At 51.5% G+C, this 27,433-nt stretch overlaps 1 long non-coding RNA gene and 1 other non-coding gene across 2 annotated transcripts; one reads left to right on the top strand and one right to left on the bottom strand.

The window, feature by feature from the left end:
- Positions 1–15,282: 15,282 nt before the first annotated feature.
- LOC122465917 lies at positions 15,283–27,219 on the bottom strand. Its single transcript, XR_006291061.1, has 3 exons — positions 25,323–27,219; positions 19,003–19,105; positions 15,283–17,616 (listed from the first exon to the last, which is right to left on the bottom strand). It is a non-coding gene; the product is annotated as an uncharacterized LOC122465917 (long non-coding RNA).
- On the top strand, positions 19,456–19,537 carry TRNAS-AGA. The gene has a single exon. It is a non-coding gene; the product is annotated as a tRNA-Ser (tRNA).
- Positions 27,220–27,433: the final 214 nt, after the last annotated feature.

Genomic DNA, 27,433 nt, shown 5'->3' with positions numbered 1-27,433 from the left:
GGAGTGCAACGTCACGTAGTCTTTCGAAGCCCTTGCGGAAGTAAATGGACATTTTGCGTGAAAAAACTGATCGATCACCCAGCAGGTGGAACGCTGAGATCGCTGCTAGACGTATCGTAATAGATGAAATCGCTAGACCTTCCTGTTTCAGGTGAAGCAGATACTCCAGAACAGTCTGGACTCGTGGAAAGATGACTCAGCGGCTGAGAGGCAGGGGTGCTGGATCCGCAGGGCCAAGGGGCCATGGCCCTACCAATTTAGCAGTGGGCAAGAGCAGGATAGGGGGGAAGCCTCAGGGGAAGAGGTGGAGCGGGGGTGGTGCCGCGGGGGAAGAAGCAGAAACCATTGCGCTCCCCCACTTGTAGGGAGGTTCCAGTGCCCCTAGCTGTGATGACCAAACAGAGAATCACTTCCGTTTGGGGAAGTAAAGTAGCTCTGCTAGAGGGTTTCCTACTGCCTAGCAAGACCTGCTCCAAACAGGCCAGTTCCACGGGATTTAAGCATGGAGTTTCCACACTGTCAGGCAGACGGAGCATTTGGCTGTGATCTTGTGAGATCGGGTACAGAAAGAGAGGGAGCAGGTAGTGGGGCGGCTGCCCCCCTCCAGCAGGGAGAGGGTTAAAAACAGCCTTGAAGTGTCCTGGGGAGAGAAAACACCCATCCCTGCGTCTTCTGGGGAGGAGGAGGCAGCCTGCACCAGCATGGGACCTTCCTCCTCCCCTTCTGCACCAACTGGATCCCGTAGCTCCAGGTTCTGAGAGTCGGTACCTGGCTCTGTATCGTAGTCCAGATCAGCTGCTGTTTGGTGTGGCAGAGGAATCCCTCTCTCAGACACCACTGAGTAGGAGCACCTAGACGGGGGGCCAGGCAGCAGACGAAAACCCCAGGGGTTCTGAAAAGGCCACTGTATCTGCATGGGCCATTGCCCACTGGGCCGGGCTCTCGGAGGATCCCCCACCCTGGGATCCACCATTGCATAGGACTGACTGGTGGGGTACTGGTACCAGTCCGTCGGCTGGGTGCAAGATTCAAACTCCAACTGGGATGATGAGTCACCTTGTGGGGACGAGGGGGTTGTGGTACCCGTAGGCTCCAAGGGATGGTGCTGAGGATCCAGGGATCGGGCCGAGATGGGGAAGCCTGCTTTGACATAAGCAGAGAGCAAGGGGCCTGGTACCAAACAGGAGCTCGGGGGATCATGCTCCCTTCTGCTTGCCCGCACTTCTGGCACCAACTGTCGTACTGCCCGCAATGGTGGTAGCGAACACGCCAGCCAGTCCCTGGCCACCACAAACGCCTCCGGGGTGGCTGGCACCGCGACCCTGCTGCTGCCTCACGGCCCCTCCGGGGCCGGCGGCTGGCCGGGCACTGGACTCCACAGAGCCTGCGGACAGGGCGGAGTCGACGGTATCGCCTGCGGAGCGGGGCAGAGGAGTGGCCAGACACAGGTCACACTCCGCTGCACTGAACCGGTGGCAGAGCTGACAGTGATCCGCAAGAGGAGTCTCAGCCACACACTTTAGACAAAAAGAAAAGGAGGACTTGTGGCACCTTAGAGACTAACCAATTTATCTGAGCATAAGCTTTCGTGAGCTACAGCTCACTTCATCGGATGCATACTGTGGAAAATACAGTGGGGAGATTTATATACACACAGAACATGAAACAATGGGTGTTTATCACGCACACTGTAAGGACAGTGATCACTTAAGATGAGCTATTACCAGCAGGAGAGTTTTGGGGGGGGAGAAAACCTTTTGTAGTGATAATCAAGGTGGGCCATTTCCAGCAGTTAACAAGAACGTCTGAGGAACAGTGGGGGGGGGGGGGACGGGGAGGAATAAATAAGGGGAAATAGTTTTACTTTGTGTAATGACTCAACCACTCCCAGTCTCTATTCAAGCCTAAGTTAATTGTATCCAGTTTGCAAATTAATTCCAATTCAGCAGTCTCTCGTCGTTGGAGTCTGTTTTCGAAGTCTTTTTGTTGAAGAATAGCCACTTTTAGGTCAGACATCGAGTGACCAGAGAGATTGAAGTGTTCTCCGACTGGTTTATGAATGTTATAATTCTTGACAAAAAGAAAAGGAGGACTTGTGGCACCTTAGAGACTAACCAATTTATTTGAGCATAAGCTTTCGTGAGCTACAGCTCACTTCATCGGATGCATACTGTGGAAACTGCAGAAGACATTATGTACACAGAGACCATGAAACAATACCTCCTCCCACCCCACTCTCCTGCTGGTAATAGCTTATCCAAAGTGACCACTCTCCTTACAATGTGTATGAAAATCAAGGTGGGCCATTTCCAGCACAAATCCAGGTCCCCCCCTCCCTCCCCCCAAAAAACACACACACACAAACTCACTCTCCTGCTGGTAATAGCTTATCCTGCTGCTATTACCAGCAGGAGAGTGAGTTTGTGTGTGTGTGTTTTGGGGGGGGGGGGGACCTGGATTTGTGCTGGAAATGGCCCACCTTGATTTTCTAGTTTGTGGGCGGGGGGGCGGAGGGTGAGAAAACCTGGATTTGTGCTGGAAATGGCCCAACTTGATTATCATACACATTGTAAGGAGAGTGATCACTTTAGATAAGCTATTACCAGCAGGAGAGTGGGGTTGGGGGAGGTATTTTTTCATGCTTTGTGTGTATAAAAGATCATCTACACTTTCCACAGTATGCATCCGATGAAGTGAGCTGTAGCTCATGAAAGCTCATGCTCAAATAAATTGGTTAGTCTCTAAGGTGCCACAAGTACTTCTTTTCTTTTTGCGAATACAGACTAACACAGCTGTTACTCTGAAACCAATAATTCTTGACGTTTGATTTGTGTCCATTTATTCTTTTACTTAGAGACTGTCCTGTTTGGCCAATGTACATGGCAGAGGGGCATTGCTGGCCCAGGATGGCATATATCACATTGGTGGATGTGCAGGTGAACGAGCCTCTGATAGTGTGGTTGATGTTATTAGGCCCTGTGATGGTGTCCCCTGAATAGATATGTGGACACAGTTGGCAACGGGCTTTGTTGCAAGGATAGGTTCCTGGGTTAGTGGTTCTGTTGTGTGGTGTGTGGTTGCTGGTGAGTATTTGCTTCAGGTTGGGGGGCTGTCTGTAAGCAAGGACTGGCCTGTCTCCCAAGATTTGTGAGAGTGATGGGTTGTCCTTCAGGATAGGTTGTAGATCCTTGATAATACGTTGGAGAGGTTTTAGTTGGGGGCTGAAGGTGACGGCTAGTGGCGTTCTGTTATTTTCTTTGTTGGGCCTGTCCTGTAGTAGGTGACTTCTGGGTACTCTTCTGGCTCTGTCAATCTGTTTCTTCACTTCAGCAGGTGGGTATTGTAGTTGTAAGAATGCTTGAGAAAGATCTTGTAGGTGTTTGTCTCTGTCTGAGGGGTTGGAGCAAATGCGGTTGTATCGTAGAGCTTGGCTGTAGACAATGGATCGTGTGGTGTGATCTGGGTGAAAGCTGGAGGCATGTAGGTAGGAATAGCGGTCAGTTGGTTTCCGGTATAGGGTGGTGTTTATGTGACCGTCGCTTATTAGCACCGTAGTGTCCAGGAAGTGGATCTCTTGTGTGGACTGGTCCAGGCTGAGGTTGATGCTGGGATGGAAATTGTTGAAATCATGGTGGAATTCCTCAAGGGCTTCTTTTCCATGGGTCCAGATGATGAAGATGTCATCAATATAGCGCAAGTAGAGTAGGGGCATTAGGGGACGAGAGCTGAGGAAGCGTTGTTCTAAGTCAGACATAAAAATGTTGGCATACTGTGGGGCCATGCGGGTACCCATAGCAGTGCCGCTGGTTTGAAGGTATACATTGTCCCCAAATGTGAACTAGTTATGGGTGAGGACAAAGTCACAAAGTTCAGCCACCAGGTTTGCCATGACATTATCGGGGACAGCGTTGCTGACGGCCTGTAGTCCATCTTTGTGTGGAAAGTGCTGGTCGCGTAGGGCCTGAGGAGGGAGTCTACATAGCCAGACAATCCTGCTGTCAGGGTGCCAATGCCTGAGATGATGGGGCATCCAGGATTTCCAGGTTTATGGATCTTGCGTAGCAGATAGAATACCTCTGGTCGGAGTTCTAGGAGTGTGTCTGTGCAGATTTGCTCTTGTGCTTTTTCAGGGAGTTTCTTGAGCAGATGGTGTCGTTTCTTTTGGTAATCCTCAGTGGGATCAGAGGGTAATGGCTTGTAGAATGTGGTGCTGGAGAGCTGCCGAGCAGCCTCTTGTTCATATTCCTACCGATTCATGATGACGACAGTACCTCCTTTACAAGCTTTTTGATTATGATGTCAGAGTTGTTTCTGAGGCTGTGGATGGTGGTGTGTTCTGCACAGCTGAGCTTATGGGGCAAGTGATGCTGCTTTTCCACAATTTCAGCCCGTGCACATCGGTGGAAGCACTCTATTTCAGTCTGGGAATGTCCCACAACAGCATTTCTAATGGGAAGCTGGCTGCAGAACAATTAAACTGCAGAGAGCTCCTATGGAGGCGGGGTGGGAATTCAGTCTCTGTATTCTGTCAGTGTAACTAGAGTGTCAAGTTTCCTTCCTCACGCTGAACTCTAAGGTACAGATGTGGGGACCTGCATGAAAGACCCCCTAAGCTTATTTTTACCAGCTTAGGTTAAAAACTTCCCCAAGGTACAAACTTTGCCTTTTCCTTGAACTGTATGCTGCCACCACCAAGTGTGTTAAACAAAGAACAGGGAAAGAGCCCACTTCGAGATGTCTTCCCCCAAAATATCCCCCCAATCCCTACACCCCCTTTCCTGGGGAAGGCTTGATAAAAATCCTCACCAATTTGTACAGATGAACACAGACCCAAACCCTTGGATCTTAAGAACAATGAAAAAACAATCAGATTCCTAAAAGAAGAATTTTAATTAAAGAAAAGGTAAAAGAATCCCCTCTCTAAAATCAGGATGGTAAATACCTTACAGGGTAATTAGATTCAAAACATAGAGAATCCCTCTAGGCAAAACCTTAAGTTACAAAAAGACACAAAAACAGGAATATACATTCCATTCAGCACAGCCTATTTACCAGCCATTAAACAAAAGGAAATCTAACGCATATCTAGCTAGATTATTTACTAACTTAACAGGAGTTGTAAGGCTGCATTCCTGATCTGTTCCCGGCAAAAGCATCACACAGACAGACAGACCCTTTGTTCCCCCCTCTCCAGCTTTGAAAGTATCTTGTCTCTTCATTGGTCATTTTGGTCAGGTGCCAGCAAGGTTATCCTAGCTTCTTAACCCTTTACAGGTGAAAGGGTTTTGCCTCTGGCCAGGAGGGATTTTATAGCACTGTATACAGAAAGGTGGTTACCCTTCCCTTTATATTTATGACATAGAGCAATGGGAAATCCCCTCCAGTCACTGTAGCAACTCTCTACTCCGAAGTGCTATAGGAGCTTTTTAAGTGTAGCCAGCCTAAGAGTGAGACCAGATCTACCTCCAGTTTTCACCATGGATGCTCCGGCACGAAGACTACAGCAATGAGAACAGTTCAATGTTTCCATAGGTGCCAGGATTCAAATCCACGTAGGAAAGCCCCAAGGGGTTTCTAGTCCATCCCCTTAACCACTCAGCCACAAGTACCTGATGGACAATTGCCTCACTACACTATGATTCTCTTCTCACTGAATTATCACTTCAAATTGTTTGCTCAGACCAGCCTCCCCAGCACACTCACTGCTGTGCGGGGGTGTAAGTGTGTCCATTGCTGGACAGCAGGAATTCCTGCCCATTTCCCTTCCGTCTGGAGCATGATTAGAGTGTGTTTGTGTTCATGACATTGCTGTAGATCATTGTTCGTTCCTGACCTTGACAATTCAGACAGTCCTTTCCCATTCAGATCTCCAGCCTATCATTCCAATAGCAGGGGTCAGGTTTTCTCTGGGGCACTGACATTTGTCAGGGGGTTGGTGAGTGAACTCAGCCTTGCATTCCATCCTTGATGTTTCATGGACTAACAACAGCAGCATAAAGAAAGAGCCGAGCCGATATCTCAGTGTTAGGGCTGAAGGTGGCCACGTCCCCCGTTTGCCCTTTGCTATTGCAAGGGAGAAAGTGTCAAAGGAATTGAATGCCCTGTCTCAGACAAGAGACACAGGGAGGTTTTGCTGCTCCTGGATCATCCATACAAAGGAAATTGTGTCTCTGTGTGAAATTGAGGAGGGAAATGAAACGTCCCCATGGTAGCACAATGCCCGAAGGCATGTGGGTGAAGGCCTCATGCTGAGAAATGATTTACCTGGGGTCTGTATCAATGTATTGCCCTGTTTAAAAACTATGGCTAAAAGGCAGCCATTGTTGGTAGTACTTGAACCTCCGTAGGGACACCCCAGTGGGTGTCAACTCCATTGCATTAACCAGCGGGCGACTATTTTCATCAAGATCCAGATTTCTTGGTCAAGGTCTAGTCAAGGTCTGGGCTCCAGAGAAAAGAATGCACGAATGATAATGAGACAAGTATAAAAAGATGCTGCAGTCACGATGGGCATAACGATGATAATTGTGTTGTGTTCATTCCTTAGATCTGGTGCCACCGCCTTTCTCTTTAGGCTTGTAGTTTCCCAAGGGTAAAAGTAACCATCTGTTGAGATACAAGGGCATGTTTGTGTTCATTCCTGCGAGCTACACAGGGGTTTGATGTTGCTGCTTTCAATCCCCGGGCTCTGCCGGGAGAAGGAGCAATTCAGGCCATCACTGAGCTGAAGGAGGGAGATGATTTTCTGACAGGGAGGGACGCCTCCTCCTAAAGGTGCTTGGCAGGCAGCCCTCCTTCCCAGGTCCGTCCCGACAACACCCAGTTGAAAAGGGACCCTCCCCAGCCCTACTCAGCGTGGTGACAATGAGCGAGTGAGTGAGTGTGGGGGAGAGGGAGCAACGGAGGAGAGGGAGATGGCGTGAGCGGGCCAGGACCTCGGCGACGGGGCGGGGCAAGGGTGTTCAGTTTTGTTGGGTGTAGAAGTTGGCAACCCTAGATCCAGGGGCAACAACTCCAACCTCCACAGAGGCTGGGCAGGGGCAGGACATCAGCTTGGAGGGGAGGGGTGGGTGGAGCAGTCACATCACAAAGGCCTTTTGCAGGAACTCAGCCCATTGGGCAAAGGTGGTGGGGAGGGGGTGACCTCACAGAGAGACCCCGACATCAGCCGGGCAGGGCAGAGGTGCAGGGCCAGGGCAGTCGCTGAGACCCCCCCGGCTTTGCTGCCGCACGTCTCCTTCTCCAGGTCTCCCCTCGAGGACGGGGAGAGAATTAGGATTCACGTCTGTGAGCATGAGGAGGAGCCTCTGTGGAGTTTTCTCCTTTCCCACCACTGACTGTGCCAGAAAACGAACTTCCCTTGGACAAGGTCAGAGGCTCCGAGAGGTTTGGAACCTGTTGGGTCTGATCCACCTGGTGCAGGCAGAATTCTCGGCACATCCTGATTTTACAGAGGTGATTATTTTATCTTTTCTTTAATTAAAATTCTTCTTTTAAGACCCTGATTGATTTTTCATTGTTCTTAAGATCTAAGAACCTTGACGTGGGGATGCCCTGCCAGGTAGGTGCAGAAGGGAAAACCCCCAGATTGAGGGTGGCAGAGGGGATAACACTGACCTGGAACACGGGGGACCCTGGTTCAACCCTTCCTCCCTTGCAGACAGTGGGGGGAGATGCTGGCAGCACCAGCTCATGCTCAGGCCTCCCTGAACCATGGATCTAGCACAAATCAGGCTTGCCTAGGTGGCAGGATCGAGCAGAGGGCCCAAGGGTAGTGTCTGGGACGCCCTGTTCAGGCTGTTACCGTGCCTGGGGAGTTGGCTCTTGGTGGGTGAAATCAAAATGTAGAGCTCCCAATCCCCATGGGTTTCAGAGTATCAGTCCTGTTAGTCTGTATCTGCAAAAAGGGGTTTGTGCCCTGGTGTGTAACACTCTGCCCTGAGGTTGGTACTCACGCCCCTGAGCTACGCTAGGCAGCTGGACACATCCCAGGTGAGTGCTGTGAGAGAAGGGTAGGGCTAGGACACCTCCCCCTTGTCAGTCTCTCCCATTCGCGGCCTTGGCTGGCTCCCTGCCCAGTGAACTGACTTTCGGGAGTTGTATTGTAAAGTGCCCGTGTCGCCCAAGCATTGTACGAGGAGTTTAGGCACCTAACTCAGCTGTGTGGATCCGTGTTGTTCCTGTGATTTTCTAGCTGTCTAAAACCATGCCCTGTGACGCTCAGCATTGCCACACCTCCGTCCTGTCCTGGGCTGCACCCTGTGTAACCAGTCAGCTCTCTGCAGGGACGGTAAGGGATGGGTTGGTGCTGTGGGAGGAGGAGAGGGGGGTTGTCGGCAGGGAGCGATTGGGTTGGAGGGATGGGGACTGGGTCTGGGAGGGATCTGGGGGAGGGAGAGGCTACAGGGGACTTGGATCGGGGACTTGGGTCAATGGCATGGCTGTGGCGGTTGGGTTGGGAGGTAGTGAGGGGCAGCACCATGGCCCCAGGGGACACAGCATGGCTGTGGGGGGCTGTGGAGGGGGGTGGGGGGGTGGCACAGCTGGGTGGGGCGGCTGCACCCTGGCTGGGGGCGAGGAGGACAGTCGGGGGGGGGGGGATTGTGGAGGGGTTCGGCCACACTGGGGCCTGGGGGCTTGTGGGGAGGCAGCCGCACGGGGCTGTGGTGGGGGGGGGTGGGGGGTGGCACAGCTGGGTGGGGCAGCTGCACCCTGGCTTGGGGCGAGGAGGGCAGTCGGGGGACTGTGGAGGGGCTCGGCCACACTGGGGCCTGGGGGCTTGTGGGGAGGCAGCCGCACGGGGCTGTGGGGAGGGGTAGTGGGGTGGCACCAGGCCATGGCTGTTGGTTTGTCTTGGGGCATCTCTGGTGGGGTGCACCAGCAGGGGATGGGGGGTGTCTGTCACCCACTGGGTGTAAGTTGTGGCATTGACTGATCTCGTGACATTTTGTATCTTCATTTTTATTTAGAAATACAGATCGATCCCCTCCGCCCGGGGCTTTGAAATCACTGGGCCCCTGGGCAATGGGCCCCTTGGCCCCCATCCCTGCTGGAGGGCCGGGAGGTGAGGCTACAAGACATGAAATAAGAGACAGACCCCCCCACCACCCGGCCAGACCCAGGGACTCCAGCGTGGTAGGATCCCGGAGGCGCCGGGTGGAGCAAGCCCGGGGCCCAGCCGGGCAGCAGGAGGGAATTGCGGTCGCTGCCTCGCCAGCCCCCCGGGCCTCGGCTGCTGCTGCTGGGGCCCCCCGAGCCCTGGCTGCGGGCGGGGAAGGGACATTCCCCCTGCCCCCCCCCCCCGAGACTCTCCCTGTGCAGAGATCCCGGCCTAGCACCCCCCCCGACTGAGACCCCGAGCCTCGCCCCCAGCAGTGCCCCCTGGGGAGAGAAGGGGAGACCTGCCCCCCCAGGGAGCTGCTCCCGGGGCAGCCTGTGGGGGGGGGAGCCCCAGGCTGCTCCCAGCGGGGTGCTGCGAGTCCCTGCCCTGGGCAGAAGGAAGCTGCGGCAGCTCCCCGGGGTTGGGGGGCAGCAACATGTGGGGAGCGGGGGGCGGAGCGGGGGCCGGGGGCTCTGAGCCGCTCCGCCCGGCCCCGAGCTCCGGAGAGCCCCCGGCCCCACCCCTGCTGTTCCCCCCCCCACAGCCTCCGCTCCCGGCGCCGCCGGCCCATGCTCCGGGCAGCGCGGTCAGGGGGCAGGGAGTAGGGGAGGAGGAAGGGGGGTAGGATAGAGGGCAGGGGAGTTCGGGGGATGGTCAGGGGTGGGGGGTGGATGGGGTCGGGGCGGTCAGAGGGTGGGGAACAGGGGGCTTGAATGGGGGCAGGAGGTCCTGGGGCGGGCAGGGAGAAGGGGTGGTTGGATGGGGCAGGGGTCCCTGGGGGCAGTGAGGAAGCAGAGGAGGGGGTGGATGGGGCAGTGGGGGGCAGTCAGGGGTGGGAGTTCAGGGGCGGTCAGAGGACAGGGAGAAGAGATGGTTGGATGGGGCAGGGGTCCCGGGGGGCAGGCAGGAAGGAGAGGGGGTGGATGGGGTGGTGGGGGTCAGTTATGGCAGGGGTCAGTTAGGGGCAGAGAGTCTGGGGGTGGTCAGGGAGAATAGGTGGTTTCATGGGGTAGGGGTCCCGGGGGGGCAGTCAGGAAGGAGGGGGGGTTGGATGGGGCAGCAGGGGGCAGTTAGGGGCGGGGGGATCCGGGTGCGGTCAGGGGACAGAGAGCGGGGGGGGGGGTGGATGGGGCAGGAGTCCTGGGGAGGCCATCAGGGGGCGAGAAGCAGGCAGGGGGTCAGATGGGGGCGGGGGCCTGGCCATGCCTTGCTGTTTGGGGAGGCACAGCCTCCCCTGACCGGCTTTACATACAATTTCTGAAACCAGATCCGATCTCAGGCCAAAAAGTTTGCCGGCCCCTGGCTTAGGGCCTGATTCATGCAAAGACCCACTGGGAGTGTGTGAACATTCCCCCATTTCTGAAACTGGAAACAACCCCCTGCACAGCGCTGGGAAAACAGAGCAGAGCACTGGAGCCTGAACCCCCTCGTCAGAGACTGCAATGAAATCCTCTCAGGCATTGGCATCCTGACAGCAGGATTATCTGGCTATGTCAACTCTTTCCTCAGGCCCTACGTGACCAGCACCCCTAGCCAATGCCTGAGATGACGGGGCGTCCAGGATTTCCTGGTTTATGGATCTTGAGTAGCAGATAGAAGACCCCTGCTCGGGGTTCCAGGGGCGTGTCTGTGCAGATTTGTTCTTTTGCTCAAGAAACTCCCTGAAAAAGCACATGGTGTAGTTTCTTTTGGTAACCCTGAGTGGGATCAGAGGGGAATGGCTTGTAGAAAGCGGTGTTAGAGAGCTGCCTAGCAGCCTCTTGTCATCATGAATAGGTCGGAATACGAACAACAGCACCTCCTTTGTCAGCCTTTTTGATTATGATGTCAGAGTTGTTCCTGAGGCTGTGGATGGTGTTGTGTTCTGCACGGCTGAGGTTATGGGGCAAGTGCTTTTCCACGTCAGCCCGTGCTCGTCAGCAGAAGCACTCTATGTAGAAGTCCAGTCTGTTTTTTCGACCTTCAGGAGGAGTCAACCCAGAATCCTCCTTTTTGTAGTGTTGGTAGGGAGGTCTCTGTGGATTAGTGTGTTGTTCAGAGGTGTGTTGGAAATATTCCTTGAGTCAGAGATGTCGAAAGTAGGATTCCAGGTCACCACAGAACTGTATCATGTTCGTGGGGGTGGAGGGGCAGAAGGAGAGGCCACACAAGAGACCCACTTCCTGGACACTACAGTGCTAATAAGCTAATAAACACCACCCTCTACCGGACCGCTACACTTACCTACATGCCTCCAGCTTCCATCCAGGACACACCACACGATCCATTGTCTACAGCCAACCTCTAAGATACAACCGCATTTGCTCCAGTCCCTTAGACAGAGACAAACACCTACAGGATCTCTGTCAAGCGTTCTTAAAACTACAATACCCACCTGCTGAAGGGAGAAAACAGATTGACAGAGCCAGAAGAGTACCCAGAAGTCACCTACTACAGGACAGGCCCAAAAAAGGAAGTAACAGAACGCCACTAGCCATCACCTTCAGCCCCCAACTAAAACCTCTCCAACCCATCATCAAGGTTCTACAACCTATCCTGAAGGACGACCCATCACTCTCACAGATCTTGGGAGACAGGCCAGTCCTCCCTTACAGACAGCCCCCCAACCTGAAGCAAATACTCAACAGCAACCACACAACAAAACCACTAACCCAGGAACCTATCCTTGCAACAAAGCCCGTTGCCAACTCTGTCCACAAATCTATTCTAGGGACACCTTCATAGGGCCTAATCACATCAGTCACACCATCATGGGCTCGTTCTCCTGAACATCTACCAATGTGATATATGCCATCATGTGCCAGCAATGCCCCTCTGCCATGTGCATTGGCCAAACTGGACAGTCTCTATGCAAAAGAATAAATGGACACAAATCAGCCGTCAAGAATTATAACATTCAAAAACCAGTCGGAGAAGACTTCAACCTCCCTGGTCACTCAGTTTCAGACCTAAAAGTCGCAATTCTCCAACAAAAAAACTTCAAAACCAGACTCCAACGAGAAACTGCATAATTGGAATTAATTTGCAAACTGGACACTATTAAATTAGGCTTGAGTAAAGACTGGAAGTGGATGGGTTATTACACTAAGTAAAAGCTATTTCCCCGTGCTAAGTTCCCCCTACTGTTACTCACACCTTCCTGTCAACTGTTTGAAATGGGCCATCCTGATTATCACTACAAAAGTTTTTTTCCTCCTGCTGATAATAGGCCACCTTAATTGATTAGTCTGTTCGAGCTTGTATGGCAACACCCATCTTATCATGTTCTCTCTGTATATATATCTTCCTACTGTATTTTCCAGTGGATGCATCCGATGAAGTGGGTTTTAGCCCACGAAAGCTTATGCTCAAATACATTTCTTAGTCTCTAAGGTGCCACGAGTACTTCTCGTTTCTTTTTGCTGATAGAGACTAACACGGCTACCATTCTGAAATAAATGATTGCATCTCTCCCCAAAATAGATCTATAAGCACAAAGAACATCCTGGAGACCAGGCCTTTAAACATTAGGAAACATCAGAGTTAAGATGACGTGTACATACTTTGCGCAGTGCTGATGTGCATGTGTGTTATGATACAGACTCAGAAGTGTGGCCTTGGGGTCAATTTCCTCCAGACTGCCAAGGGAAGTGGTGCTTTCTCCATCCCTTGATGAGATGCCTTTCTCGAGTCTGCTTTGGTCCAAAACTCGCTACTGCGCCATACAGGAGGCCTGTGATGTGTAGGGGGGCCAGATGAGATGATCTAACAGTCTCTTCTGGCCTTCAAGTCTCCAAATCTCTGCAAAACCGAGTGCGGCACATTGAGCATCCTCTGATGGTTCCACGTGTCACCTGCATGAACCCTTGCACGACCACTGAGTGTGTGGGGGTGACCCAGGGGGAGCAGCTCAAAGACACACAGGAGCTGGCTCGGGGCAGGGCATGAGCCCTGCAGGGCAGGGGTGGGTGTGGCAGTGACATCACAAGGGCCCTTTGCAGCACTCAGCTGATTGGTGAAAGGAGTTAGGGAGGCGGTGACCTCACAGAGAGTCCACGACAACGGCCAGGGAGGACAGGCTGCAGGGCAGGGGGATCTCAGAGACCCCCGGGGCTTTGCTGCAGGGAGTCTCCTTCTTGAGGTGTCTCCTTGAGGACGGAGAGAGAATTCAGGGTCTCGTATGTGAGCGCGAGGTGGAGCCTCTCTGGAGTTTTCTCCTTTCCCACTGCTCATTGAGCGAGAAGACAGACGTCCCTGTGGAGAAGGTAAGAGCCCCAGAGAGGTTGGATACCTAGGCAGCCTGATCCACTCGGTGCTGGCCAAATTCTAAGCACGGAAAACACGAGGTTAAGGTGGGACAATTTTCCCCCAGCTCGGCCTTTGTCCCTTAGAGTCATTGGGGTTTGTCTTTTTTGGTTTCCCATTTCCTGCTTCCCTCCTTCCACCGGCGAGGAGGGGGCTGCTCTGTAGCCCTCATGGTGGGAGGCCTCCCAAAGAGATGGGACAGGAAGCGTGCTCTGAGAGTGATCCTAACCGGTGACCTGAGCCATCCCTGGGCCATCTGGGGAACCCTCAGCCCACCGCCAGAGTCTCCACGCTGATTGGCTGAGCAGGGGTCAAGTGGCAGGGAGGAGATTCAGGACTTTGTTGTTCTCGTTTAAGGCCCAGCAAATAAGCCAGAACCAATCATCTGCTTGGAGAATTGTTCTCCCTCTCACTGCTGATTGTCTCTGAGCCGTTCCTGGTTCTCGCTGGTGTTCTAGTGCTTCTAACACACTTGCTGAAGAATCAGTGTGAATGGTTGTTGGTCTGTAGCTCGTTCCAGGTCACTTTATTCTGATCATTCAGTGTGTGAAACTCCAGACTGATGGTTAGTTTGAAAGTCAGGACACCCGGGTCCTGTTCCTAACTCTATCCTGACAGGTTGTGTGATGTAAGACAAGGCCCTTCGCCTTTCTCAGTCTTCGTTTCTCCCTCTGTCAGTTCGGGAGAACAATCCTCTCACACCTGCCTCCCGGTGCAGAGAGGCTGGGGAGCTGTGGGGACCTGTTTGAGAGTGTCACTCGTAGCAGTGTATCGTAGGAGGTGTCCTATCGGGTTGAGTCATTCCAGATAATGATGTAGTGAAGCAGAAGCCCGTTTCCCAACCTGGCGTTACGCAGCTTTCCATATGAACCGAACCAACAGTGCACACAGGTCCAGAAGCCGGCGATTTCTCCTTTGGCCACTAGATTAGCGCAATGGTGGTTAGTCTCCCCAAAAAGAACGTCGTTCTCGTTTTGAATATTCCTTGATGTGCACCATGTGGACTGTCGCGATACATTTCAAAAAGTTGCAGGGCTTGTTTCATGGTCTACACAATGACAATCTTTCTTCCTTTTAAGACGTGACGACATTTTTGGTAAAGATCCTTGATTATTCAGGGACTTATCCAGGAAGACCCAAAGTATTTGGTACATAAGACTTGTATGGAAGGGCGCACAGTGCTAAAGTATTTTTGGCCATAGCAAGTTACTTGTCCCAAGAATGAAGTCAATCCCCCTTCAAAACAAGCCCAAAATGAGCTGTTACCAGAATTGCCCATTACTTTGGGGTACGCTCATTTATTAGGGATACTCTTCAGGGGGGAAAGATTCTGTAATTCTGTCAATGTACTGCTTGTGTTACTTGTGTTTTCCTATGGAGCTCTACTCCTTCCTTCTGCAAGTTCCCTCCCAATGGAGCTACCCTGCAGGACCTCGGTTCCCCAGGGCTGGGGTCTTCCAGCCCCCAAATCTGATGAACACACACACACACACACACACGTCTGAGAGGACTGGGGAATCAGCACTCACAAGCTGACCTCTTATACGTCCCGGGACTCAGTCGGCTGGATTGAACAGCAATTTAAAGCTGTTACCCTCATATGTCCTTGGCCTCAGCAGGCTGGGCTAAGCAACACCTTAATCTGCCACCCTCCTCTGCCCCCAGGTTCAGCACATCCCTGTCCCCACTTTCACCCCACAACCACTTGATGAGAGGTTTCAGAGTAGCAGCCATGTTAGTCTGTATCCGTAAAAGAAAAGGAGTACTTGTGGCACCCTAGAGACTAACAAATTTATTTGAGCATGAGCTACAGCTCACTTCATCGGATGCATGCAGCATCCACTTGATGAGCAAACCCCAGAGGATCTTTGGGCACTGCAGGGATCTTTAGCTTAGGTCCAAGGAGCATTGCTGCAGAGTGAATGGAAAAGCCAAACACACCCATGATGGGGGAGACCAATCAGCTTAACCATGAAAGTTATTTATTTCCAGGTAGTAACCTTACAAGGGGAGCCAAACAAACAAAACCGTTCCAAGATTAAATCTAACTTAAATTTGATTACAAAAGTTAGGGCTAGCAAACTACAACTGATCACATAAGGCAGGGTCAGGAGGCTATACCTAGAGAGAGCCAGAGAAAGAGAGAGATGGATCTCAGCACTCCTTAAAGCTGGAATTGATCAGGGTTCCCAGGTGGCACTGGTAGCTGAGGGACCAGAGCGCTGGAGCCAGACAGAGCCCCCAGCACAATCAGTCAGGAAAAGCTAGTGAGGAGGACTTGTGGCACCTTAGAGACTAACAAATTTATTTGAGCATAAGCTTTCATGGGTTAAAGCCCACTTCATCAGATGCATGCAGTGGAAAATACAGTAGGAAGATTGGATAATCTGAGAACACGAGAAAATGGAGGTTGCCATACCAACTCTTAACGAGACCAATTGATTAAGGTGGGCTATTAGCAGCAGCAGAAAAAAAACTTTTGTTGTGATAATCAGGCTAATCTGGGGGGACTAAAACTGCAGGGCAGAGAGACCAGTAAGTGGTAGGGGGTCCCGATCCAGTCCCCCAGCTTCTAGCCACGGCCACCCCCCCAAGGCTGCCATTGCTGGGAGCCCCCTCCATCTGCAACTTCAACTTGTAAAGATTGTAGATAAAACCTGTACAGCTGTGTGCCTTAGGGGAAAAACACAGGTACATCAAATACACACAGGTACATCAAATACATTATGAAAGAATACATGCAAAAGAAAACACAGTGGGTAAAACCAGCTAACAAAAGCCTGAGCAGCCAAAACACCAGCCAGCTGTTGCTCCCACTAAGAGGGAACAGTTACAATAGCTCATCCTTCACATTTCTCATAGGAACTACTGGGGCCTGATGAAATTGGGGCAGATTGAAAACCGTTAAAACATTTTTAAAAGAAAAAACATCCAAGACTTTATTACATGTTATTTACAGCATCATTATTCATACTCACCTGCTTGACCTTCTCTGCCAGAAGAGAGGCAGACAGACTAGGATCAGGACTACCAGCTGTGCCCCCACAAGACTGGGCTCTGGGCCAAACCTCCAAATATATGAGACCCACATCCTTCCCCAGAACAACCCCCCCAAACTGGACCAGACCCACATCCCTCCCCAGAATGACCATCCGTGACCTGGACAGCGCACCCAGCTCAGCCAGGAAGGAGAACTCTTGAAACTTTCTTTGGCTTTTCATCTCCCTGTTCTTCCCCTAATTGTTGGGGGCTCAAAATATCTCTCCGTGGGAAGTGAAGACGCAGGCACTGGATTCTACCTCTCGGCAGCCAACAGCGCACACCCAGACTGTTGCCTATGGTATTGTGGCACGCTTGAAGTGCCATTTCCAAGTGAAGGAGGACTTGTGGCACTTTAGAGACTTACCAGTTTATTTGAGCATAAGCTTTCGTGAGCTACAGCTCACTTCATCGGATGCATACTGTAGCTCACGAAAGCTTATGCTCAAATAAATTGGTTAGTCTCTACAAGTACTCCTTTTCTTTTTGCGAATACAGACTAACACGGCTGCTACTCTGAAACCTGTCATTTCCAAGTGGTTCAGTTTTACAGCTAGATTTGGCTGTTGGTTTCTGGCCCAAAACTCTGAGGCCTAACAATTTCAGCAATGGCCAAATGTGGCTTGTTGCTGTAAGGGTCCGAGTCTCACTTCAGGTGCCAGAGGGCCTGGCTGCAGCTCCCGGACAAGGCCTCCCCCAGGGTGTGTTTGCTGTTGTACCTTCCCAGGCTTCTTCTGCCTGGGTGTGTGGCTGGTCATTTGTCTTTAGAAACTCCTGTGGAATGCAGGTTTTCTTAGAGTTCCCAAATGATTTGTTGGACTAGGGTGTAAGTCTCCTTTAGGATGCAAGAGATCCCGGCTTCAAATTTCGACCAAGTCCTTGCCAAGGCTCCATTTGCAGCTGACTCTGGAGGTTTTTTTCACCTGTGCTTTTCTCCAACATCCTGCAGAGGGAGAGCTGCATTTGGGTCTGACTGTGGTTTGTTGGTCAAGGTGTAGGATTCTCACTCGGGGCGGGAGAGTGTGCGTAGAAGACCTTGGAAAGGTGAAATCGGGGGCAGGACTTTTTCAGGTGCCTGTTTTTGTGGGGGTTTGTTGAATGTTGTTTTTTGCTGAAATGGAGAGAAAGGTTGTTCGCTTTTCAGCCTGAAGGCTTGTTCTGTCCAGCAGTCCAAACGGCCAGCCTTGTTCCACCTGTTTAATGTTGGACAGGGACAGGGTCACGTTAGCACCTTTGACTCTTTTGGAGCTCCTTGATTCTATTAAAATTACCACAAAAGTTCCCACCCCCTGTGTGAGTAGCATGTGGGACTGAGCGTCTTTTTTCCTTTCTCCCCTCTAGGATGTCAGAAGCACCCTAGACAGGTGCATGGCTCCTTCCCCTTCACATGGCATGATAGTGGGCACAGGCTGAGAGAAAACAACTATCCCAGGGCACAACTGCAAAGTGGGGAAGGTGACTCGTGGGGTCGGAATCTCCTTTGGTTTATTACAAACCTGGGGTTCCTGCATTTCCTACAAAACGAAAACTGTTTTCTAAATCGCTTCTCTGCTAAGGCTGCATCTACACTCCCTCGTGTGTCGGTAGAACGTATGTCACTCAGGGGTGTGAATAAGCCACCCCCCGAGTGACACAAGTTACACCGACCTAAGTGCTGGTGTGGACAGTGCTATGTCGCTGGGAGAGTTTCTCCTGCCAACCTGGCTACGGCTGCTGGCTGGAGGTGGAGAGCTCCCTCCCACTGGCTTCCAGCGGCTACACTAGAGAGCTTCCAGCGGGGCAGCTGCATCAGTGCAGCAGTTCTGCCCAGGGTAGGAGGAACAGAAGTCTGTATGACGTGATGACAATTCAGAGACTGGTAAGGAATGAGCTGGTTTGAGGGAAGTTGATCTCAGTCCAGTTGCAAATGCGCAGATGTCCACAGAATAAAGACCAGCAGGAACACTGGAATCTATTGGTCAAAGCATGGAGGCCGAGGAGTGAATTGCCCACAGGGACTGAACTCCCGTCCGGTCCCCAGAGCTGGTCTCAGGAAATCAGGGCTGAAGCACATTGACAGGACACCTCAGGGAAGCTTGCACAACCATTGCTGGAGCTGGAGCTATTCTGTGGCTGGATACACAGAAATTCCTTCTCCCGGCCCGTCAATTCAGCATTTCTCACTGGGAAGAAATTCAGAGTAAAATACGACAATAAAGTAAATAATGATCAATGGGAAAAAAACCTGTTTCTTTCTAGATGTGAAAAAGGGAAGTTCTAGCAACAGGAGGACACGTCTGCTGACCTGGAAATCAGACTTGGTTATTGGTGCCAACAAACCAGTGCTCTGAAGGAGACTCTGAGGAAAATCAAAGGTACCGAGAAGGGAACTAGGTGGGGAAACTGAGACACGGATCTGGGACTTTTGGAAGTGACAGGTTCTGACCAGTTAGTTGCAATAGATGCTAACATCAAACTGAAACAAATGAGAGTGAACCCAGAAATCATCATTCCTGACTCAGGGGAAAAGGCGGGGGGGGGGAGGGGGGAATTTACCAAGGCAACAACAACAAAAGGTTCATAATCTGTAGTCATTTGACCACAAACAAGTTTCTCTGAAGTGAGGAGAAATCCGGGTTCCAGGTGAAGGGAGCCGGGTCCCATTCTCCAGTCTGACAGTCCAGTCATGGCTTAGTCCTGTTTCTAAATAGAGATAAGAGTCCAATAATAAAAAACAGTGTAATAAAAGCGAGAAAGTGCGAACATTGGTGGCTAGAGCAGGGAGCTGGTAGATTCTAACTCACTGTGTGACCTTGGACAGTTTAATTCTATCTCCATGTCCCTATCTTTACAGGGGGGAGAGCAATAATTTCAGACCCCACAGGAGGGGGTTGGTTTGATGCTTAACCACATGGCTAAACGAGACCCACAAATTCCCCCTGTGCTTTGAGAGCCAAGTTTGCTGTTTGAATTCTGTATTTCAGATGACTTCAGGCCTGGGCATTGTGATTGTTTCCCAGTTTCTCTGGCCTTGGGGCATTGCTGGGCTCAAAGCTGTGATGGCCGACTGGTTAAAGTGTTGGACTAGAAATCCAATAGGGTTTCCCTGCACAGGTTCAAATCCTGCTCACAGCGAGGCCTGTGTTCTAGCCACACTTGCTAACCAGGGCAATACATCTCTACAAACCTCTGAGAGGCTCTCAATACGCTCTGCACCCCAAGTAAACCCTGTTCTGCTCCTTGCATAGAGATGCCTGGGATGGTGCCTCACGCTGTGTCCCTGAGGGGTGCGAGGCAAACTCTCAGCTCCCGGAGCCTCTGCCACTCACCTAGTGCCCCATGGCTCAGTCCTACCCCGAGTGCTGCGCCTCTCTAGAGTGTGGAAGGAGCTGAGCAAGGGCAGCACGTCTAAGAGGCCAGGGGAGGCTGAGCTGCTGGGGGTGCGGGGCGGGTCACCCCTCTGGAGGCACGTGGGCCCATTGTCACCTTTCCAGTGCTGGAAGCGAAGCTCCAGAGAAGTGGGGGCACCACTTATGCTCTGCCTCTTCTCATTCCCCACTGCACATCTTCCTGCCCTGTCTCCTTCCCCAAGGACCTGTTGCCCCCTGCTCACCTAAGGCAGAAAAAAGAGATGGGGGCCTGGCCCCGTGGCTCCCCTGGTAGCCCCCCCTTACAGGAAAGGGGCAGAGAGGAGCAAGCAGGGGCTGAGTGGAGTCTTGGGGGAAGAGAGAGAGAGGAGCAGGGGGCAGGTAGGAGGGTGTCGGGGGAGGGAGCGGAGAGGAGTGAAGAGTGGGGGGGCCTCGGGGGATTGGGCAGTAAGTGCCAGCGTGAGGGAGGGGCCTCAGGGGAAGACAATGACATGGGGTGGGGCCTTGGTGGCAGGGCCATGATCTAAGCGCCAGTGGCCCCCCAACTTCTAGAGAGCTTCTGGCACCTGTGTGTGAGCCTCCCCAAACAGAGCCACATGTGCCCCCCGTGCCACCGAGTGTATTAAATGCTTCCAGCGCCCTGCATGGAACAAGCACTGGGCACCTGATTGTCAGAAGTGCTGGACACCAGCAGGTCCCACTGACTTCACTTAGAGCTGTGGGTGCTCAGAGCCTTTGAAAAACAGACCCTGGGTGTGCGGAGGGGTCACTGGACACCCAGGATGAGTCTGATTCTTGTTTGCACTAAGACGACATAACACCTTTATCTTCACGGCACTGTAAAGGGGCTCGACAGTGGCATAAAGCCCTCTAGACACGGCCAGAGACAGGGAAAGGGTCGTCAGTGCGGAAGAGAATCAGGCCCAGAGTAATACAATGTGCAGGGAATATTCTGGATTCTGTTAATTACACTTCGCCCTTGCTAGAAATTCTTCCTGTATTTTCTCCATTTCACTCCCTGACTCTGTATCTCTGCCCCTATCCCCCTGCTTGTTCCTCAGAATTAGCAGGTTCTGGCAATTAATAGCAGCAATCCTGCCATAACACAGCAGCCTGAAACCTCAGCTCTCTCTCCCCCTCTCCTCACGCTGAACTTGAAAGAATGGGGAACGTCTCTGGCAGAGGGAGTGAAAAAGACACTCGGAAAGGGTGAGTTTTCACAGGGATTTCCTCAAGTGAGGAGAAACTTGGGGTCCCAATTTGAACTCAGAAAACCCCTCAGGGATCAAACAAACCAGAGGGCCAGTTCACCCAGATCTGGGCTCCACGTGGGAGTGAGCAGGGGGCTGCTGGGACACACCACAACTGACTGGCCCTGCCCAGGGGACTGTAGCTGAGGAGGGGGCAGACAGGCTCCCCGCATGACTGACACTGAGGGAGGAGGGGGCAGCTGGACAGACCTGCAGTAAGCACACGGATTGTGAGGTTTGCTCCACTCCTGTCTCCAATGGTGCTGATGTTACTCCCTGAGCCTGCTGAGCCAGCCATGCCCGTGGGAGCAGAAAACACCGAGACACAAGGCGGGGGAGGTCATATCCTTTATTGGACCAACTTCTGTTGGGGAGAGAGACAAGGGCCTGAGGACGAGCTCTGTGGAGCCTGAAGGCTTGTCTCTCCCCAGCAGAAGTTGGCCCCCACTTTGTCTCTCTAATCTCCTGGGGCCGACCCTGCAAACAGAAAACACGGAGCCAGTTCAGTGCTTCCCAGCTGCGCTGCTCTTCCGATCAAGGCACCAAGAGCCTCAATGAAACATGGACATTGCATTTATCCAAACCGTGCCTAGCGCAGCAGGGAGAGAAGGGCCTTAAGCTGCTGCCAGCTGCAGCCCCTTCTGTGCAGGGTTGCAGAAAACTGCCCAACGCAAAGGCAATTGTGCCTGCAGGCCAGACCCCTCCATCCCAGAATGGAGGTGCCCTTTGGTCTCTCACACAACCACAGCAGCTCCAGTCACCAGGTCCCCTCTTGGCACAGGGAGGTTCCTCAATCAGTAACACTCCCTGCCCTGGGCCCCGCGCACTTGGATGGAAGCCTGGTAGCCAGTGGCCCCACCTGATGCGACTCAGAGTCTAGGCTGTAGCCTATAGGGCTAACCTGCTTCCTTGCCTACATATCTTTTCTTATGGATTTCTTATTGCCTTATGGTCTGGTTATTTGTTTTATTATAATAGGTTATAAGAGGTTTATATTAAAGTAGTTTGATTGTAACACCGCAAGGGACTTACAGGCCACATCCTGTCTGTTGAGCTAAGGCAAAGTCTGCATACATATGTCTGGGACCTTTCACCCAGATAAATGGTGATGAGCTAAAGCATAAGGTCCACATATGATGTGTTAAAGCAGGCTGGCCGAGGGGCTTTCCTAAGTTCATACCCTTTTAAACTTAACAGGTACACCACAATTTGGAAAAACCCGCAATAACCGGTTAGGACAGAAATAACAAATGTGACACCTAACCACAAAACGGCCAGGGTGACGAATTGACATCTACAATAATAAGTTGAGATCAATAATATACTAACCTATAGGGAAAAGACACTCCAACATTAGTGAAGTGAGGAAATGCAAATAAGGAAAAGGGGAAAAATCCCCTACCGAATATGCATCAAATATAACGGCGTCAGCGTAACGTATTATAAAAGTGGCATCCCAGCCTAGGGGCAGCGGGAGAAGGAGGTGTAGTCCTTGGAGGGGGCAGAATGATGCCACAGGTGATGATGGGGAAGGTGATGGTGATGAGGAAGATGATGACTAGCACTTCAGATTGTTCTACAAGGGATAGTGTGAGCATATGGAAGTGCAGATGTACATTCTCTATCTATCTTGTTAAGTTGGGGTGTTTGTGACTGTGCTAAATGTATTAATAAACTATATTAAATATAAAAGAGTTCCTATAGTGTGAGTGTTGTAACTGTGCACATCAGGGTTCCCAACTATAGAATAAGTTAAATAATACAGGGTCTGATTTTGAGAGAAGAACCTGTCAATCCTTAAAGTGATAACTGGGGATTCTTAAGTAATCTATATAATTAATACACAATCCAAAGATCAGGCAACAACAGGCAGGAAAGTCACATTCTAGGGCAACGGGGGCTCAGAAAGCCAAGCGGGGAGAGAGCGCACACTCGAGACAGCAGAGGAGAGACGGTTCGGAGAGGGGAAGCAACTGGAGAGCACCTGTGAGTGCAGAGTGCCAGCCTGCCAGGTGCAGCTCATAGGTGCCCAAACAGCACGATGCAATCTGGTCCCTGGTCAAACAGTCAGGACTCTGAACTCTGCAGTCTGAGTTCAAATCTCCATGGATTTCTTGGAGTTAAAGTAGCCTGCGACAAAGCCCTGAGCTCAATATGCCCAGCTCCCCTGTCTCCAGTTGTGCAAGCGTGAGTCTTCCCTCCAGGGGAGGAAGCAGGGGGGACTGGGGTGCAGAGGACTGTAGAGGTGCAGAGATTTGGTGGCAGAGGAGGAAGAATCCTGCTGATAGGCAGTGGCTGAGGAGAAAAAGACGAAGGGTTGGTGGGACTTTTTTTTTTTCCTCTCTTTTGCCTGCCTGCCTACTTGCTCTTGTGGGAGAAGGGTAGATGCTTTCAACTAGCTCAGTTGGTAGAGCATCAGGCTCTTAATCTGAGGGTCCAGGATTCAAGCCCCTGGATGGGCACTCAGCTTTCCAGTTGCCTTGTGCATGAGGAGCCAAAAGATTTCTGACGGTGTCTTGAGCAGCATAGATTCCCAGAAGCAGTGGCAATTTCCTGGAGAAGCCCCTTTCTCCTTTGGAGTCCTTAGGAATCAGGAGAGAGGCTCCTATCCACAGGAGCAGGCCTAGAAAACAGAGTCTCCAGCTGGAAGGAAGCCCTGTGGGGCCAGGTGCCGAGACAGTCAAGGGGAGCAGAGACAGCAAAGGAGAGGGAGGGAGCAGCTGCAGAGAAGCAAAGAGGGCGAGTGGTCCTGATATTGTGGCACATTTTCCTGGCTTATACACGATTCCGGTGGAATGGGCTAGCAATAGGATGGGAGTCCTCACTCCTACTCCCTTTACCCAGAGGCCTGCCTGACCTCGAGGACTCTCCTTCGGAGATCTGACCCCCAGTTTTCCCCTCTAACCTGATCCACAGGAGAGGGGTCTGTCATGAGAAAGATCCTCCCTAGAAAAGGTGGACGGACTCTCTGGCCCCCCCTCACCTTCCATCTGGGCTTCCCTCTCTGGCTTCCCTCTGGGTCAGACACTCTTGTGTCCCCCAGAAGAGAAGGTGACCCTGATCTGGCTGTGGGCTCACAGCTACCAGCTATGACAGACCCTTCACTGGCCAGCAAAATTCCCCCCTTTTCACTCAGGTTGGGTTTGCTTCCTGCCACAGAGTCCTTGGAGATCTGTTCCCACAGCAGTGGTCACTAGGACCCCAACCCCCACCTTCGGGACACATGCCTCTGTGCACCCCAGGGCAGGCCCTTCCCCCTGCTGACCAGCAGCTGGGTGGCCCCCCATGCTACAGGGTGGTACATCCCCCTCCTATTTCCCCAGCAGTCCCTGTGGCTTCACCCCCACCCCACTCCCCAGGGCTGTTAGCACATGATTCCTGCTCACTGTTCACCAACCCAAGGACAGATTCTGCCACATTAAAGAAATCAGCCCCAGTAGAAACGGTGCCAAGCTGTGGGCCACGGTGGCAGTCAGCCAGCTCAGCCGGCAAATTTTTAGTTTGCCTGTGAACTTCAGTTAAAGGTGCAAGTAGCCCCCCCACCCGTTCCAGTTCTGCCATTTTGCCTGGCGACAAATCCTCCTCCTGGAGCAGGTCCCTCCTGACCACAGAAATCTCAGCGCCTGTGTCTCTCAATCCAGTGATTAATCTCCCATTCAGTTTAACAGCACGCATGTGCTCACTGCTGGGTTCTGTAGACACAGGCTTCACACATCCTGTGTGGAAAGAGGCAGCAGCCTGGCTCTGAAAAGCAGCAGTGTCATGTGTTACTTGTTGGCTGTTTCCACTCAGCGAGGGACACTTATTCCTCAGGTGCTTGGTGGACTTACGACGAGAGCACCTCTTGGGCTCCTCTGCTTGCACAGGAGATTTGGGACGGGTCACAGGGGAATGGGGAGGTGAACGCCCCACCTCCTTTTCCCCAGGAGTAAAACGGTGGTTCTGCTTCCCCCCAACCCTGTGCCCCTCTGCCAGGGCCTCATGTTTAATTGCAGCTTGTGCTTGTGCATAAGAGTCTGCAAACCCAGCTAATTCACCCACCTCATTTACCTTTTTGTCCCACAAATACTGTTTTACATCATCACTGCACACATTCAGGAACTATTCCTGAGTAACCAAATCACACATTCCTTCAAAGCTTGTAATGCCATTACCCCTCAAATCACTTATCTACAAAATTTCTCATTTCATTTCCATAAACCACATTACTCAATCCAGATCTCCTTTTAAGACTCCTGAATTTAACCCTGTAGGTTTTGGGTGCAACCTGATACGGTTTCAAAACCAGTTCCTTAAATTTACCATAGTTTGAAGCATCACCAATAGGCATCTTACTGAATATGTCCAGAGCGCTGCCAGTCAATTTTGCTATCAATGTGGTCATCTTTCGATCTTCAGGGATTGCATGGAGGGTACACACAGTCTTTCAAAGGTGATGAAATATTTGGCAGTATCGCTGGTTTCATCATACTGGGGGCTTAGTTGCGCCCATCTGTGGATTTTTGGGGAAGTGGAGCCAGCAGCTGGAGGGGTTTGTTTCCTCGACTCCATAACAGCCAGTTCATACTTCTAGGCCTCCATCTCTCTCTTGAGGGAAGCCTCCTCTTTGGCTCTTTCTGCCTCCATAGCTGTCTTGTGGGCATCTTCTTCTCTGTCTGCTGCTGCATTAATTTCTAATGTTTTTAAATTTGATAAGTCTCTTATGTTCGTTTTCTTACTCTTCTGCTTCCAGTCTAGCCAGCTCTAGTTTAGTAGCTGCTTCACTGGTAGTCATTTTCCTGCTTTCTTGTACTGGGCCACACTCCCTCTGTAGTTCACTGAAACTGGGATGCACTCAGCTCAGGGGCTTCTTAGTTAACAGAGACTTTTGCAGCGCCCAGTGTTCAGCCTTTCTGGGTAATTTGCAACCTGTACAGTTCTAGCTTGTTCTGATCCTCACTCTTACTTATTGTGCTTCCTTTTCTGTCCCTATTTTCCTTACCCGAAATAAGCAAACAGAAAATAACAAACCAGTAACCACTTCATCTGTTCTCCAGCCACCACACTTAAACTTCACTTAAAATCACCACCAGTATCTCAAAGCAATCAGCTGTGCACAGATCCTGCTCGATTACGCCACTGTGAGGGGTTGGATCACAGAAAACCCCTTAGGAGCTGCCAACTGATGTGCCAAGACTACTCCTGCCCCTGCTTTCCTGCCCTTTCCAGCCTAGGACACCTGAACCCTGCCTGGTTTGAGCCAGACCCGCTAGCCTGCTCCGAGCCAGACCCAGGTCTGAGCCACGTCCCCTAACAGCTGTAGGCTTTCCTGGAAGCAGCTTAGGAAGTGTTCCTGTCTTTAGCACTCAGATGCCCAACTCCCAATGGGGTCCAAACCCGAAATAAAACTGTTTTACCCTGTAGAAAGCTTATATAGGGCAAACTCATAGATTGTTCGCCCTCTGTAACACTAATAGAGAGATATGCACAGCTGTTCCCCCCTCCCCTGCCCCCGGTACTAACACATACTCCAGGTTAATTAATAAGTAAAAAGAGATTTTAATGAGTACAGAAAGTAGGATTTAAGTGGTTCCAAGTAGTAACAGACAGAACAAAGTGAATTACCAAATAAAATAAAACAAAACACCAAGATTTATCTCTAATACAGTAAATAAAAACTGAATACTGTCCTCACGCTCAGATGTTTCAGTGAGTCTCCTTTTTCAGACTAAACTTCTTTTAGTCTGGGTCCAGCTATCACTCGCACCCCCCCTGTAGTCACTGTCCATTGTTCCAGTTTCCTTCAGGTATCCTGGGCTGGAGAGGCTCTAACTTAAGCCAGCTGAAGACCAAATGGAGGGGTATCCCCGGGGTTTAAATAGACTTTCTCTTCTGGGTGGACACCCCTCTCTCCCCTTGTGTAGAACCCAGGCACAAAATGGAGATTTGGAATCACATGGGCAAGTCACATGCCCATGCATGACTCAGGACTTGCAGCTAGCAGCCATTACCCAAGTGCTACCCTGAACATCCTCAGGTAGACTTCTTATGTGGATTGGAGCCTTCCAAGCTCTTTTGTCTGTTAAGTGATTCCTGGCATTTTGGGATGTATAAGTAGGGGCATAGTGAGCAGATCGAGGGACATGATCGTTCCCCTCTATTCCACATTGGTGAGGCCTCATCTGGAGTACTGTGTCCAGTTTTGGGCCCCACACTACAAGAAGGATGTGGATAAATTGGAGAGAGTCCAGCAAAGGGCAACAAAAATGATTAGGGGTCTGGAACACATGACTTATGAGGAGAGGCTGAGGGAACTGGGATTGTTTAGTCTACGGAAGAGAAGAATGAGGGGGGATTTGGTAGCTGCTTTCAACTACCTGAGAGGTGGTTCCAGAGAGGATGGTTCTAGACTGTTCTCAGTGGTAGCAGATGAC

This window comes from Chelonia mydas, chromosome 5 (assembly GCF_015237465.2).
Source record: "Chelonia mydas isolate rCheMyd1 chromosome 5, rCheMyd1.pri.v2, whole genome shotgun sequence".
NCBI lineage: Eukaryota > Metazoa > Chordata > Testudines > Cheloniidae > Chelonia > Chelonia mydas.
Note: the sequence above shows the minus strand (reverse complement) of the source record. Positions and strands in the feature narration are given on the sequence as shown.